Genomic DNA, 18,218 nt, shown 5'->3' on the forward strand with positions numbered 1-18,218 from the left:
TTAGGTTGGTGCAAACTAATTGCGGGGCTTCCCTGGTAGCTCAGATGGTAAAAGCGTCTACCTACAATGCAGGAGACCCGGTTTCAATCCCTGGGTCAGGAAGATTCCCTGGAGAAGGAAATGGCAACCCACTCCAGTACTCTTGCCTGGAAAATCCCATGAGCCAAGGAGCCTGGTAGGCTAGTCTATGGAATCGCAAAGAGTCGGACACAACTGAGCAACTTCACTTCACTTCATTTCAAACTAATTGTGGTTTTCCATTGTTAAACTTTGCTGTTTGATACTGGAATACATTCTCAAATAAATATGGTTAGTTCTACATCATTTTAATGCACATTTTTCACTCTGTGTTTTTGCTAATGACTTATTGTTGTTGTTTTGGTTGCTCAGTCATGTCCAACTCTTTGCAACCCCATGGACTATAGCCTGCCAGGCTTCCCAGTCCATAGGATTTTTCCAGGCAAGAATACTGGAGTGGGTTGCCATTTCCTTCTCCTAGGGATCTTCCCGACCCAGGGATCGAACCTGTGTTTCCTGCATTGGCAGGCGGATTCTTTACCACTGAGCCACCAGGTAAGCCCAATGACTTTTTACTTGCTGTTTATTTTATATTTATTTTAACTAGGGAAATGATGTTAGACAAAATGCAAATTCGAGCAATTTTCTTAGCCAAGTTCAAAATGGGTCATAAAGCAGCAGAGACAACTTGCAACATCAGCAAAGCATTTGGCCCAGGAACTGCTAATGAACATACAATGCAGCAGTGGTTCAAGAAGCTTTGCAAAGGAAACAAGAGCCTTGAAGATGAGGAGTGCCATAGCTGGCCATTGGAAGTTGACAACGACCAATTGAGAGGACTATCAAATCTGATCCTCTTATAAGTATTAATACACAAGAAGTTGCCAAAGAACTCAAAGTCAGCCATTCGGCATTTGAAGCAAATTGGAAAGGTGAAAAAGCTACATAATTGGGTGCCTCATGAGCTGACACAAATAAAAAAAAAATCACTGAAGTGTCATCTTCTCTTATTCTTTACAACAACAATGAACCATTTCTCGATCAGATTGTGACATGCAACGAAAAGCGGACTATATACAACAACTGGCAATGACCAGCTCAGTGGTTGGACCAAGAAGCTCCAAAGCACTTTCCAAGGCCAAACTTGAACCAAAAAAGATCATGGTCACTGTTTGGTGGTCTGCTGCCCATCTGATCAACTACAGCCTTCTGAATCCAGGAGAAACCATTACATCTGAAAAGTATACTCAGCAAATCGAAGAGATGCACTGAAAACTGCAATGCCTGCAGCTAGCACTGGTCAACAGAATGGGCTCAATTCTTCTCCACAACACCACCAAACCATACGTGGCACAACCAACACTTCAAAAATTGAACGAATTGGGGTACAAAGTTTTGTCTCATCCACCCTATTCACCTGACCTTTCACCAAACGACTACCACTTCTTCAAGCATCTCAACAATTTTTTTGCAGGGAAAATGCTTCCACAATCAGTAGGAGGCAGAAAATGGCTTTCCAAGAGTTTCTTAAATTCCAAGGCACCGATTTTTACACTACAGGAATAAACAAATTTATTTCTCATTTGCAAAAATGTGTTGATTGCAATGGTTCCTATTTTGATTCATAAAGATGTGTTTGAGCCTAGTTATAATGATTTAAACTTCATGGTCCAAAACCTCAATTACCTTTTCATCAACCTAATATATGCACAGCTATATTCATAGCAGAACTATTCACAGTAGCCAAGATATGGAAACAACCTAAATATCCATTGACAGATAAACCGATAAAGATATGGTACATATATACAGTGGAATACTACTCAGCCATAAAAAAGAATGAAATAATGCCATTTGTAGCAACACAGATGCAACTAGAGATTATCATACTAAGTCAGAAAGACAAAGACAAATACCATAAGATATCATTTATACATGGAATCTAAAATATGACACAAATGAACTTACCTATGAAACAGAAACAGACTCACAGATATAGAGAACAGATTTGTGGTTGCCAAGGGGGAGGGGGTTGGGGGATGGATAGAGTGAGAGGTTAGGGTTAGCACATGTAAGCTATTATATATGGAATGGATAAACAACAAGGTCCTACAATATAGTACAAAGAACTATATTCAGTATCCTATGATAAACCATAATGGAAAAGAATATTTAAAAAAAGAATGTATATATATGTGTGTGTGTGTATATATACATATATATATAAATATATATGTATAACTTACATATATATATATAAATATATATATATATATGTATAACTGAATCACTTTGCTGCACACCTGAAACTAACATGGCATTGTAAATCAACTATACTTCAGTAAAAACAAAAGTTTGCTCTGTTGTTCTTAAAGAGGGACTCCAAACTGCACAGGCTTCAGGATCCATGAGACCTGGACCATCCTCTGCTTCTAAATATGAAGCTGATGAAATTGGCTTTTCTCCTGAAAGCAGTCAGGAACCATCACAGGATTGTGGTAGAGGACCTGTACCAATAATCAGACCTGTACCAAGTGGTGGTGCGCTTGCAGCAGGGTCACATTGGCTTGTGAGAGCTAACTTAAATTATCAGAAATTTCGCAGAGTGGTTGAAATCATAATGGCAGTTTAAAATCATCCACTGTGGTAGTATTTATAACTACACAAATTAGCAAATGCTACAAAACAGGCCTTCCTCTATCCCCGTCCCCAGGGAACCCGATTTTAAACTTATACTGCTGGTACCAAGTGATTTCTTGGTCATAAATCCTCATGAGAAAATATGACCATAATTAATCTACTTTCAGGTGTAGCTGAGATACAGATTAGATGAAGAGTAATAAAGGAAAAGGATGGAAAACTCTCTCAAGACAAACAAAACTGTACCTACCCATCTACCTTAAACCTTGCTTAAGATTAACCCTGCTGATCTTCAGTTCTATGGGAGAAGGGTTGGGGTTCACTAAAGTGGAGATTTTTGAGTTTGTGTGTTACATGCCATGCCTCAGTTATGTCTCAGCCAAGCACTGATTATGACAAATGCTATTTTAATATTTTAAATTGGATTTAGAATCCCATAGAAGGTCATTGCTTTTGCTTCTGGGGGGATTTCAAAGTGTATATTAAAATAAATATAAAGATAAATATTTTCACTGATAGTCTAAAATTACACAGACTATATTTCATCTAATCTAAAGTATCATGAATTTAAGACATTTTATATGTATAACTAAGGAAAAATGCTGCCAACTGTGAAGTGCCACTGTCAGTCAATTATGTTAAAATGTGAATAAGTGTGAGTCTCAAAATCCATGAAATATGAAATAGCCATTGGAGATTTCCTAGGCTAAAAGCATTGTTTTAAGAAATGAGGAAATTTAAATAAGGCCTTACTGTATAGCACAGGGAACTATATTCAATATCCTAAGATAAACTCATAATGGAAAAGAATATAAAAGAGAATATGAGTATATACATATATATATGAGTCATTTTGCTGTACAGAAGAAATTAACACAATATTGTAAATCAACTATACTTCAACTTAATAAATAATAACAGAAATGAAGACATACTAGCTCTGGAAGGGCAAACCATCTACTTACGGTCATAGGCTTGCTGCTGCTGCTGCTAAGTCACTTCAGTCGTGTTCAACTCTGTTTAACTCCACAGACGACAGCCCACCAGACTTAGTTAGTGACAAAATTGGAAATGAAATCCAGTTACCTCCTGCCTAGATCAAAGCTCGCAGTGATAAGTTCATACATCAGAGACAATACTAAGGGTTAGTCTTCCAACTCCAGGAACATGATGTGCAAAAATGTATGAATCATCCTCAGAGAAATCAGAAAATGCCAGGCACAGTAGCTGGCCAATGGTGGGAACATCACTGCTAGTGTCCTTTACCTCTTAAGTTTATTATTGTTAGATTCAAAGTTGTTTAAATGCCAACATAATAAAGCCATTCAGAAAAACCAATATTCCTATAGAGTCTAGTCTTCTAGACTTGCATGGTCCAACATGGAAGCCACTAGCCACATGTGGTTATTTAAATTTAACTAAATTAATAATTAAATAAATAATCAATGATTAAATAATTAATTAATAATTAAATAATAATTTAAATTTAATTAAACTAAATAAAGTAAAGTTAAAAATTCATTTCCTCCGTCACAGTAGCCACATTTGAAGTGTTCAATATTCACAGGTGGCTAGTGGCTGATCCACTGGACACCACAGCCATGGGACACTAACATCACAGCAGAAAATTCTATGGGACAGTGATGGTCTACACTCACAACAGGAGTACTATATTGCTCATGTTTTTTTGCTTTGAGAGCTTTCTCTTTTTTTCCTCAACCCAAGTAAGGCTCTTCCCAAAACATTTTACCAAACTTAACTTGATTAATGTATTTGTGCGCCCTCCTGTGGCTAGAGTTGGAAACTAGTCTGCTTTAACCGAGGTGAAGCTGCATATTTATAAAAGGGATAGTTTAGAAATCTTTAGTAATCTCTAACACAATACTGGGGCTTCCCAGGTGGTACCAGTGGTAAAGAATTCACCTGCCAATGCAGGAGACACAGGGTTCAATCGTTGGCTCAGGAAGATCCTTTGGAGGAGAATATAACACCCCATTCTGACATTCTTGCCTGGAAAACTCCATGGGCAAAGAAGCCTGGCTGACTACAGTCCATGGGGCTGAAAAGAGTCAATCTGAGCACAACACAATATTGTAAATCAACTATAATTTTTTAAAAAATTTAAAGAAGTCTTTAGTAGTCTGAGCACTAGCAAGAAATGTTACATAAAACAGTATATACATTTTGAATTCACTAGAGACTAAGGAAAATCTACTACATTTGAGAAGGTCTGAGCCTCAGCTTGTGAGATAGACACTCCCTGTTTAAACAAAGGATAGTACTATATAACTGCTTAAAACTGAGGAGAGTCAGCCAGGATTATTCGGTGAATGATCCCAGGAACTCTCTCAGTGGTAGCTGGCAACAAAGAAGCTGGGACCCATGGCTCCTCCAGTGTGGTCTCGGGGGTGGGGAGGCTAAACTGAGACCCAGCTTTCCACCGGATGAAGGGGATTCCTGTTTCTGCATGCCAGGCACGGGGCACTTCCTAACACTCCCCTAACACAGCTGACACCTAAACTCAGCTTCCTTGGTGTCTGATCCCCAGAATCTATTTTCCAGCTCTCCACTTGCAATGGCAGGCTGTTCAATGTGCCTGTGCAATAAAAACAGACAGCAGGACTGGAAGGTTGACGCTTCTCCTGCTGCAGTCGGTGCCATAATTCAGCAGCCCTAAACCAAGCTCCCTCCCCGCTAACTGCACACAGAATGGGGCACCCGGGCAACCACTGAATCTTCCGCCTGGAGTCCAGCCTTACCACAGACACTCCTGGTATGGAAAAAAATGAAAAAGCTAAAGTCTTTGTAAAGTTTATTTTTTTTCTTAAGACAACAATTAATATGTAATTCCCAACAAAAACAAGAAGTCAGAGAGCTTCTGGGTGGAGGTGCTGAGACAGTGGCACCTGGAGAGGGCATGAAAGCTCTGTGTCCCTCCCATACTTTGCCCTCTGCATCTCTTCCATCTGGCTGTTTGTGCGTTAGATCCCTTTATACTACATCAGCAATCTATAACAGATTATCCCTATACTACTCAACCAACAAGTTTCAAAAGCATGCAAACTCTCTAATTCATTTTATGAAGACAGTATAACCCTTGAAATCAAATCTTGAAAAGTTTACAGGCATATCTCGGAGATATTGCGGATTCAGTTGCAAACCACAATAAAGGGAATATCACAGTGAAGAGAGTCATGCGACTTTTTGGTTTCCTAGTGCATATAAAAGTTATGTTTACACTATACTGTAGTCTATTAAGTGTGCAATGGCATGAGGTCTTTTTTAAAAAGTACATACCTTAATTTAAAAATTCGTTATTGGGAATTCCCTGAAAGGTCGGAGATCCAACCAGTCCATCCTAAAGGAAATCAGTCCTGAATATTCATTGGAAGGACTGATGCTGAACCTGAAACTCCAATACTTTGGCCACCTGATGTGAAAGCTAACTCATTTGAAAAGACCCTAATGCCGGGAAAGATTGAAGGCAGGAGGAGAAGGGGACAACAGAGGATGAGATGGTTAGATGGCATCTCCGACTCAATGGACATGGGTTTGGGTGGACTCCGGGAGTTGGTGATGGACAGGGAGGCCTGGTGTGCTGCGGTTCATGGGGTCGAAAAGAGTTGGACATGACTGAGTGACTGAACTGAACTGACCTGTCAGTCCAGTGGTTAGGACTCAGTGCTTCCATTGCCAGAGATCAGGTTCAATCCCTGGTCAGGGAATTAAGGTCCCCCAAGCTGCATGGTGCAATCAAAGAAAAAAAGTTATTGATAAAAAATGCTAACCATCATCTAAGCCTTCACTGACTCATGAACTTTTTGTAATAGTAACATCAAAAACCTCTAATCACAGATCACCATAACAAATGTAATAATAATAAAAAGGTTTAAAATATTGTCAGAATTACCAAAATGTGACACACAAAGTGAGCAAATGTTGGAAAAGTGATGTCAATAGATTTACTCAAAGCAAGGTTGCCCAAAACCTTCCATTTGTTTAAAAAAAAAAAAAAAGGCAACACCTGTGAAGCACAATAAAGTGAAGCTCAATAAAATGCTGGTGCTTCTGCTGCTAAGTCGCTTCAGTCGTGTCCGACTCTGTGCAACCCCATAGATGGCAGCCCACCAGGCTCCCCCGTCTCTGGGAGTCTCCAGGCAAGAACACTGGAGTGGGTTGCCATTTCCTTCTCCAATGCATGAAAGTGAAAAGTGAAAGTGAAGTCACTCAGTCGTGTCCGACTCTTAGCGACCCCACGGACTGCAGCCCACCAGGCTCCTCCGTCCATGGTTTTCCAGGCAAGAGTACTGGAGTGGGGTGCCATTGCCTTCTCTGTCAATAAAATGAGGTGTTTATAGTTTTGAGGAAGAAAAACCCAAACAGAAGACCAAAGCACTAGCTGAAAAACTATAAGTAGAATAATAGCAAACAATTCAATAGTACGTTAACAGAATCATTCACCATGACCAAATAGGATTTAGTGCACGAATGCAAAGACTTCTGTTTTTCAGATTATTTCATTAAAAAATAAAGGAAATCTTGCAGATTAAAAAATCACAAAATATACATAAGTATAAAGAAAATAAAGATTACCCAGAATTTTGTCACCCAAAGAGAATCACTAGCTAATACAGCTAACTAGAAGACTGCACTACACTATACATTGTGGTAATGCTCCTTCCCACACTAGTTCACACAGCTTTAAACGACATGAAATAAGCAATGTACATGGCCAAAAAGCAGCTGCCTCCAGAGGATCAGGCATAGTTTCTGGGACCCTCCACCACATGGAGCATGCTCAGTTGCAACCATTGGATTGAACCCAGTGCTGAGTACAACTCCAGGCAGCCATCCTTTCAGTTTAACACCTATGTGTACAGTATGCTGGGTGCCTTGTCTCTGAGATTAAGTGCCAAGTCACATCCCTTCTAGTGCAGCTGTAACTCATCAATCAGGGGTTTCACAATGAATGCTTTTGAAAAGCAGGTACAAGCTGACCCACTAACATTCCACATTTATCTTAGTAAACTACATTCAAGGGAGCAAATACATATAGTGTTGCTTTTATTTTAAATATATATACCTTTATTAAGATATAATTCACACACTGTACAATTCACCCATCTGAAGCATACAAATGACTAGGTTTTAGTGTATTTATAGGTTTGTGCAACTATTGCCACAATCTAATTTTAAAACATTTTCATTCTCCCTAAAAGAAACCTGAATTCATTAGCAGTCACTCCTCATTTCTCCACAAACCTCCCAGCCCTAGGCAATCACTAACCTACTTTGTGTCTCTATTCATACATTTCATTTAAACAGACTCATACAACATATGGCATTTGAAGCCTGGTTTCTTTCACTTACTATATTTTCAATGTCTATCCATGGTGTAGGATATATCTGTACCTCATTTCTTTTTACTGCCAAATAATATTCCATTTTAATAGATATACCACATTTTATATAGCCATTCATCAGTTGATGGACATTCAGGTTGTTTCTACTTTTTGACTACTATGAATAATGCTGCAACGAACATTCATGTACAACTTTTTGTGTACATCTGTGTTTACATTTCTCTTGGGTACATATCTACCAGTGCTTATTGTGACAGAGTTTAGGACATGCACTACCCCAGTTTATTATTCCTAGCTCATATCCTTTTTATCTTATTACATTTTCCCACAACTCTCTGCTCTTCATCAAACGTAGCATAAACACATTCATGTTTAACCACTTCTTCAGGTCTTCACTTCCCTATGAAAGCTCCTGTGTCACATAAAACTTGTATTAAATAAATTTGTATGTTTTTTTCTTGTTAATCCATCTTTTGTTATAGGGGCCCCAGCTGAGAACTTAGAAGGGTAGAAGAAAAATTCTCTTTCTCTCCCCTCCCCTATCCTAGCTATTTGTACATCTTCATTGGAAAAGATATCTATTCAGATTCTTTGCCCATTTTAAAATTCGGCTATCTTTTATTATTGAGTTGTAAGAGTTCTTTATGCATTTTGGATACATTCTCTTACCAGATACATGGGTTCCAAAAATTTTCTCCCATTCTGTGGGTTGTCTTTTTTACTTTATTGATGTATCATTAGCACCATCAGTTTAGTTTGGTTCAGTTGCTCAGTCATGTCTGACTCTGCGACCCCATGAACCGCAGCACGCCAGGCCTCCCTGTCCATCACCAACTCCCGGAGTCCACCCAAACCCATGTCCATCGAGTCGGAGATGCCATCTAACCATCTCATCCTCTGTTGTCCCCTTTGCCTCCTGCCCCCAATCCCTCCCAGCATCAGGGTCTTTTCCAGTGAGTCAACTCTTCGCATGAGGTGGCCAAAGTATTGGAGTTTCAGCTTCAACATCAGTCCTTCCAACGAACACCCAGGACTGATTTCCTTTAGGATGGACTGGTTGGATCTCCTTGCAGTCCAAGGGACTCTCAAGAGTCTTCTCCAATACCACAGTTCAAAAGCATCAATTCTTCGGCACTCAGCTTTCTTTATAGCCCAACTCTCACATCCATAAGTGACTACTGGAAAAACCATAGCCTTGACTAGATGGACCTTTGCTGACAATGTCTCTGCTTTTTAATATGCTGTCTAGGTTGGTCTTAACTTTCCTTCCAAGGAGTAAGTGTCCTTTAATTTCACGGCTGCAATCACCATCTGCAGCGATTTTGAAGCCCCAATAAATAAAGTCAGCCACTGTTTCCACTGTTTCCCATCTATTTGCCATGAAGTGATGGGACCGGATGCCATGATCTTAGTTTTCTGAATGTTGAGCTTTAAGCCAACTTTTTCACTCTTCTCTTTCACTTTCATTAAGAGGCTCTGCAGTTCTTATTCACTTTCTGCCATAAGGGTGGTGTCATCTGCGTATCTGAGGTTATTGATATTTCTCCCAGCAATTCTGATTCCAGCTTGTGCTTCATCCAGCCCAGCATTTCTCATGATGTACTCTGCATATAAGTTAAACAAACAGGGTGACAATATATAGCCTTGAAGTACTCCTTTTCCTATTTGGGTCCAGTCTGTTGCTCCATGTCCAGTTCTAACTGTTGCTTCCTGACCTGTATACAGATTTCTCAAGAGGCAGGTCAGGTGGTTTGGCATCCCATCTCCTTCAGAATTTTCCACAGTTTATTGTGATCCACACAGTCAAAGGCTTTGGCATAGTCAATAAAGCAGAAATAGATGTTTTTCTGAAACTCTCTTGCTTTTTCAATGATCCAGTGGATGTTGGCAATTTGATTAGCAGCATAGAAGTTTTAAATTTTGATGAAATCCAGTGTATCTTTTCTTGGGGGGGAGTCATTTGTTCTTTTGGTGTTATATCTCAGAAATCATTGCCTAACTCATGGTCTCAAGATTGTTGTTGTTTAGTCACTAAGTCCTGTCTGAATCTTTTGCAACCCGATGGACTGTAGCCCACCAGGCTCCCCTGCCCATGTGCTTTCCAAGGCAAGAATATTGGAGTGGGTTGTCATGCCCTTCTCCAGGGGATCTTTCCAATTCAGAGATCAAACCCATGTCTCCTGCAATGGCAGGTGGATTCTTTACCACTGAGCCACCAGGAAAGCCCTCTCAAAGATTAACTCTTATCTTTTCTTCTGAGAGTTCTACAGTATGAGTCCTTCAAGTTTGTTCAAAACTATTTTGGCTTTTCTAGGCCCCCTGATCTTCCATATGCACTTGAGGGCCAGCTTATCAATTTCTGAAAAGTTAGCTAGGATTGTGATAAGGATTGCACTGAATCTATAGATCACTCACTCTGTTTTGTAACCTGCTTTTTTACCCCAATTAAGTATACTGTGGACATCTTTCCATTTCAATACTTCCAGTGCCATGATTTTTTACTCTTATGTAATAACTCAATAAACACTTATTAAACAAATAAAAGACACAAGGTGGTCTGGTTGATGGTTATACCAAGATGAATTAGGCACATATCATATCTGAAAAAGGAGCTTTCTACCTTGGAAGGGAAATAAGACATGAACAAAAATAACTGGGCTTCCCTGGTAGCTCAGTGGTAAAGAATCTACCTGCCAACGCAGGAGACATGGGTTCGATCCTGGGTCAGGAAGATCCCCTGGAGAAGGAAATGGCAGTACCCACTCCACTATTCTTGCCTGGGAAGTCCCATGGACAGAGGAGCCTGGTGGGCTACAGTCCATGGGGTCACAAAAGAGTTGGACACAACTTAGTGACTAAACAACAACAGTAATAAATAACTGTATTCCAAGTATGAGAAAGAGCTAGATTAAATGCTACCAAAAAGAAAAAGATTATTTACAGATATGAGGAAGAAGGTAAAGCTTCCATGAAGATATAGACATTTAGCTAAAACTAGGGTTTCTTACCCTTAGCACTATTGCTATTTGGGGATCATTCTTTGCTGTGGAGGCTGTACTGTGCACCATGGGATGTTTAGCAGCATCCCTGGCCTCTACCCGCTAGACACAAAGAGCACTCCCCTCCCACAATGTGACAACCTAAAATGTCTCTGGCATTGCCAAATGTCCCCGAGAGGCAAAATCACCCCTGATTGAGAACCACCGAGCTAGAACTTAAATCATCATTGTTAATGGCTGTGTAGTACACTGCATAGATGATCTACAAGTTATGGTACTAAGACCCTGTAATTGCACATTTCTGTTGTGCCTAATTTTCTGCTATTTTTTTCTTTTAAGTAGTACTTTGATTTTATGTTACTTTGGGCTTCCCAGGTGGTGCTAGTGGTAAAGAATCTGCCTGCCAATGCAGGAGACACAAAAGACTTGGGTTCAATCCCTGAGTCGGGAAGATTCCTTGGAGTAGGAAATGGCAATCCACTCCAGCATTCTTGCCTGTAGAATTCCATGGACAGAGGAGTCTGGCGGGCTACAGGCCATGGGGCTGTAAAGAGTTAGACATGACCGAGCATACACATACATGTTATATATATTATTTATTTATTGTTATGCTGTGCTGCGTGTGTAAAGAACCCACCTGCCAATGCAGGAGAGGTAAGAGACGTGGGCTCAGTCCCTGGTTGTGGAAGATCCACTGGTGGAGGGCATGGCAACTCACTCCAGTATTCTTGATTGGAAAATCCCATGGACAAAGAAGCCTGGGGCGCTACAGTCCATGGGGCTGCAAAGAGTTGGACACAACAAAGCAACTCAGCACGCACACACATGCTGCATGGGAGATCTTAGTTCCTCAACCAGGGATTGAACCCATGCCCCCTGCATTGGGAGTGTGGAGTCTAAACCACTGGACCACCAGAGAAGTCCCTCCACTATGTTTTATAAAACATAACTTTTAGGAGTATGACATAACATTGGCTCCTTAGGATAAGTAGCTAACATCACACTAGATTTCTTTTTTACTATAAAAGTTATACATGTTAAAATTAGTCTTTCAAAGGCAACCTTCAGAATGGGAAAAAATAATAGCAAATGAAACAACTGAAAAAGGATTAATTTTCAAAATATACAAGCAGCTCATACAAGTCAATACAAGAAAAACAAACATCCCAATCAAAAAGTGGGGAAAAGACCTAAACAGACATTTCTCCAAAGAAGACATACAGATAGCTAACAAAAACATGAAAAGATGCTTAATATCACTCATTATTAGAGAAATGCAAATCAAAACTACAATGAAATATCGCCTCATAGCAGTCAGAATGGCCATCAGCAAAAAGTCTACAAACAATAAATGCTGGACAGGGTGTGGAGAAAAGGGAACGCCCTTGCACTGTTGGTGGGAATGTAAATTGATACAGGCACTATGGAAGATGGTATGGAGATTTCTTTAAAAAAAAAAAAAAAAACACTAGGAATAAAACCACCATATGACCCAGCAATCCCACTCCTAGGCATATACCCTGAGGAAACCAAAATTGAAAAAGACACATGTACCCTAATGTTCACTGTAGCACTACTTACAATAGCAAGAACATGGAAACAACCTAGATGTCCATTGACAGATGAATGAATAAAGAAGTTGTGGTACATATGCACAATGGAATACTACTCAGTCATAAAAAGGAACATATTTGTGTCAGTGCTAATGAGGTGGATGAACCTAGAACCTATTATACAGAGTGAAGTAAGTCAGAAAGAGAAAGATAAATATTGTATACTGACGCATATATATGGAATCTATAAAGATGGTACCAATGAATTTATTTGCAGGGCAGCAGTGGAAAAACAGACATAGAGAACAGACTTATAGACACGGGGAGAGGGGAGGAGAGGGCGAGATGTATGGAGAGAGTAACATGGAAACTTACATTACCATATGTAAAACAGACAGCCAACGGGAATCCACTATGTGTCTCAGGAAACTCAAACAGGGGCTCTGTATCAACCTAGAGGGCTGGGATGGGGAGGGAGATGGGAGGGAGGTTCAAGAGGGAGGGGACATGTGTATACCTATGGCTGATTCATAGCGAGGTTTGACAGAAAACAGCAAAATTCTGTAAAGCAATTATCCTTCAATTAAAAAAGAAATTTTAAAAATTAGTCTTTCAAACAATTTGAAAAAATAAAATTAAAAGCCTTGCTCAATCTCACTCTCCAGAAATACAGTCTGTGGTACGTCAATTTAAAATTTTTATATGTACTCAGAAGTGAAGCGACAAAAGCCTTCTTTTAAGGCATTTTTATCATCACATGGGATACTCTGGTCTATTCACTACAAATTGCATCTGGAGCTCTCCAAGCCAGTTTTTAAAATGCAGGTCTTGGTGCTCGCTTTGGCAGCACATATACTAAAATTGGAACGATACAGAGAAGATTAGCATGGCCCCTGTGCAAGGATGACATGCAAATTCGTGAAGCGTTCCATATTTTTTAAAGTAATTAGCCTCCAACTAATAAAAATAAATGAAAAATAAATAAAATAAAATACAGGTCTTGGCCCATACATGAAATCAACTTAAAGGATCATGATTACCATTTTTTAAAAATGAAAGAGAACAAAATAGATCAGATCAGATCAGAGTACATTACACACAGTGAGGAGAGGTACTACTTTGTAAGAATTTTGTTTCAGTATCATAGAAAGATAGATGATAGATTGAAAGATGATAGATAATGTAAAATGTAGATGTTGCTGTGGATTGCAGCCAAGAAAAAATTTAAAGCCACTGCTTTAAGCAATATATATATATACATATATATATATATATATATATATATATACACACACACACACACACATACATATACACATATAAAACATTTCTTTATATATTATATCATCCCTTTATATGTTACATATATATAAATATATACAAAACATTCCTCTTTATAATGGGAGTGAAGTGGTGGGGGATGCAAGCCTATTTTTTCTTGACCAAAAAAAACAATAAATATAATGTAAGCAAGAATACTTACTGTTAACAATTACTTCCCAGAAAAGGAACACTGAATTCCATACTGGATAATGATTCATGTAAATATAAAGTCAGAACTCCATCAATTCAGATTCCTCTGACTTCTGAGGAATTAAATGATTCAGTAAGAATCATCCACAATGCTTTTATATGTTTACAGTTTAAACAGTACTGTGATATACATTAAGATGCTTGCTGATAATAGATAACCAACAAGGATCTACTGTATAGCACAGGGAACTATACTCAGTATCTCGTAATAACATAATGGAAAAGAATCCGAAAAAGAATATATACGTATACCTGAATCACTCTGCTGTACACTTGAAACTAACACATTGTAAATCAACTATATTTCAAAAAAATTTTTTTAAATATATAATAAAAAAATTTTAAGATGGTTACTGAGGTTTTTCCATTTAGTTTTTTTGTACCTTTCTTCACTCATTTGATTCATTAAACATTATTATCAAACATTTATAACTACCTGCAGGGAATAGGGGACATGGTGGCTCATATAAATGTCATACCTCTTTTGGGCGAGAAGAAGTTAGAGCGGTCATTTATATGGCCCTGGTGCTCATGAATGTCTTTATTTCATACCAGGAAAACACAATGATGTTATATGACCAACTGACTTTACATTATTACATAAATCTTCATGTTCATTTAAGACTAAACTATTGTGGCCGCAGAGTCAGACATGACTGAACACAGCGCGCGCGCACACACGCACACACACACACACACACACACACACACACATTGTGATATTTGGGCTTCCCTAGTGGCTCAGTGGTAAAAATCTGCCTGCAACCCAGGCGACGTGGGTTCTATTCCTGGGTAGGGAAGAACCCCTAGAGAAGGAAATAGCAACCCATCCAGTATTCTTGCGTTGGAAATTCCAAGGACAGAGGAGCCTGGTGGACTACAGTCCATGAGGTCACACAGAGTCGGACATGACTTAGCAACTAAACAACAACATTGTGATATTTAGCTACAACACCTGGTTAATGAAGGACTGCACTGAAATTATCAATATAATACAACTAAGTTTCTCCCAAAAGTTAGAACATTTACTGCAACTTGAAATGTTCTATCATATTTTCAAGGTCACTGAAGTCAAATCATGGCAAATAGATGGGGAAACAGTGGAAACAGGGGCTGACTTTATTTGGGGGGGCTCCAAAATCACTGCAGATGGTGACTGCAGCCATGAAATTAAAAGACGCTTACTCCTTGGAAGGAAAGCTATGACCAACCTAGACAGTACTCTAAAAAGCAGAGATATTACTTTGCGGACAGAGGTCTGTCTAGTCAAAGCTATGTTTTTTCCAGTAGTCATGTATGGATGTGAGAGTTGGACCATAAAGAAAGCTGAGCGCCGAAGAATTGATGCTTTTGAACTGTGGTGTTGAAGAAGACTCTTGAGAGTCCCTTGGACTGCAAGGAGATCCAACCAGTCCATCCTAAATTAGGAATTCCATCCTGAATATTCATTGGAAGAACTGAAGCTGAAGCTGAAACTCCAATATTTTGGCCACCTGATGTGAAGAGCTGACTCATTTGAAAAGACCCTGATGTTCGGAAAGATTGAAGGCAGGAGGAAAAGGGGACGACAGAGGATAAGATGGTTAGATGGCATCACCGACTCAATGGACATGAGTTTGGGTAAACTCCGGGAGTTGGTGATGGACAGGGAGGCCTGGCGTGCTGCGGTTCATGGGGTCGCAAAGAGTCGGACACGACTGAGCGACTAAACTGAACTGAACTGAAGTCAAAACTAGTGAATGCACAAAATGGCTTTCAAAATAACACGGACAGGAAACATTTGAGAGACATGGAAACAGTTTTTCCTAAAGTTTTCTTTTAAAGATCACCAAGAAGACTTGATGAAAAAAACTTTTGAATCTTCTGTGTGAGTCTGTTCTTTGCCAGAACACCCACAGCCCAGTGATGTCAGCTCAGCTGATCTATCAATGCAATCATTGAAAGCCATGTGGCAGGGGTAGATACAAATCACAAAGTAAACATCTGGTGAAATGTAAGGGGTAAACATTCATCTCTAAGGACAGAATTTCATTCTGACATCTAGTCCACCTCCTCATTTCCAAGATGAGGAAACAGAGGCTTGGAGAAGATAAGATTTTCTTTAATTAATAGATTTAATTTTGGTTAATTTAATTTAAATTAATTAAATTAAATTAATTAATTTAAATTAATTTAATTTAATTTAATTTTTTGAGCAGCTTTAGGTTGAGAGAACAATTGACTGGAAAGTACAGAGAGTTCCCATATAGATAGATCCTCATCCCAATAATCCCGTTTCCCATGTTCATTCAGACATGTTAATCTTTATTAATTTAATTTTACACATGTTAATAGTACATCGTGTGGTACGTTCGTTAAAATTTATGAGCCAATATAGGTATATTACTGTCATTAAAGCTCATAGTTTACATCAGGGTTCACTCTTTGGGTTATACATTTTATGGCTTTGACAAACACATAATAACAAGTATCCACCATTATGGAATCATACAAAATGGTTTCACTGCCCTAAAAATCTATTCATCCCTTTCTCCTTCCTCTTGAACCCTTGGCACACTTTTTATTGTCTCCATAGATTTTAACCATTCTAATAAGTGTGTAGTAGTATCTCGTTGTTTTAACTTGCAATTCTTTAATGACATATGAGATTGAGCATGTTTTCATGTGCTTATTTGTCATTGGTATATCTTTTTGGTAAGATGTCTATTCAGAACATTTGCCCACTTTTAAATTGGGTCATTTTCTTATTGTTGCATTTTAAGAGTTCTTTATATATTTTGGATACCAGTCTTCTATTAAATATACCCTTTGAAAATATTTTCTTCTAGTCTGTGGCTTGTCTTTTAATTTTCTTAACAGAAGTTTTTTTTTTGTTTGCTTGTTTGTTTTACAGAGCACAAGGATGTGAGTAGTCATGGGATGTGTCCCTTTTTGCCTTGAGATAGTTCTGTACATGATTGTGCCTCTGAGGGTGTTGAACGTCTCAGTATAAGGTCCTGGAGTGACACCCCACAGTGTACGGCAGACAGCAGGAAGGACATGGCAGGAATCCTAACTCAAAGCAGAAGTTTTTAATTTTTAAAAATATTATTTATTATTAAAAAAAATTTTTTTGGCTGTGCCTCGAGGCATGTGGCATACTAATTAACCAACCAGGGATCAAACCTGCATTGGAAGCTTGGATTCTTAACCATTGCCAGGGAATTCAGAAGTTTTAAATTTTAATGAAGTCCAACTTACCCTGCTTTTCGTGCTATATCTAAGAAAGTGAAAGTGAAAGTCGCTAAGTCATGTCTGACTCTTTGCAACCTCATGGACTTTATAGTCCATGGAATTCTCCAGGCCAGAATACTGGAGTGGGTAGCCTTTCCCTTCTCCAGGGGATCTTCCCACCCCAGGAATCAAAACGGATTCCTGCATTGCAGGCAGATTCTTTTTTTTTTTTTTTTTTAACCAACTGAGCTATGAGGGAAGCCCCAGAAGTCATCACCAAATCCAAAGTCACCTAGATTTTCTATGTTATCTTCTAGGGGGTTATTTTTCTATTGTTTAACAGGTATGCTGTGTTTAGTCATTCAGTCGTGTCCAACTCTTTGCGACCCCATGGACTGTAGCCCGCCAGGCTCCTCTTGTCCATGGGGATTCTCCAGGAAAGAATACTGAAGTGGGTTGTCATGCCCTCCTCCAGGGGATCTTCCCAACCCAGGGATTGAACCCAGGTTTCCCACATTTCAGGTGGATTCTTAACCGTCTGAGCCACCAGGGAAGCCCGTTTAACAGGTATAATTGCCAAATAAAATTGTAAGATAAAGTGTACAATGTGAGGACTTGATATATGTATATATTGTAAAAGGATTTTCCCCACAGAGTTAACACATCCATTATCTACATTCATTTATTTACATTTTTGCATGTGTGAGAACATTTATGTTCTACTGTCTTAGCAAATTTAAATTATATAATACAGTAGTATCGACTATATAGTTACTACACTATACATTAGATCCTCAGTCAGACCTTATTCATCTTAAAACTGAAAATTTGCACCCTTTTACCAGGTTCTCCCTCTCTCTCCCACCATCCATCCACCAGCAATTACTTTGCTTCTCTGT

At 38.9% G+C, this 18,218-nt stretch overlaps 1 non-coding gene across 1 annotated transcript; it reads left to right on the forward strand.

Annotated features, from left to right (window-relative positions):
• The first annotated feature begins 13,404 nt into the window (after window positions 1-13,404).
• LOC133053187 (U6 spliceosomal RNA) lies at window positions 13,405-13,511 on the forward strand. The gene has a single exon (XR_009692122.1). It is a non-coding gene; the product is annotated as a U6 spliceosomal RNA (small nuclear RNA).
• Window positions 13,512-18,218: the final 4,707 nt, after the last annotated feature.

This window comes from Dama dama, chromosome X (genome assembly GCF_033118175.1).
Source record: "Dama dama isolate Ldn47 chromosome X, ASM3311817v1, whole genome shotgun sequence".
Taxonomy (NCBI): Eukaryota; Metazoa; Chordata; class Mammalia; order Artiodactyla; family Cervidae; genus Dama; species Dama dama.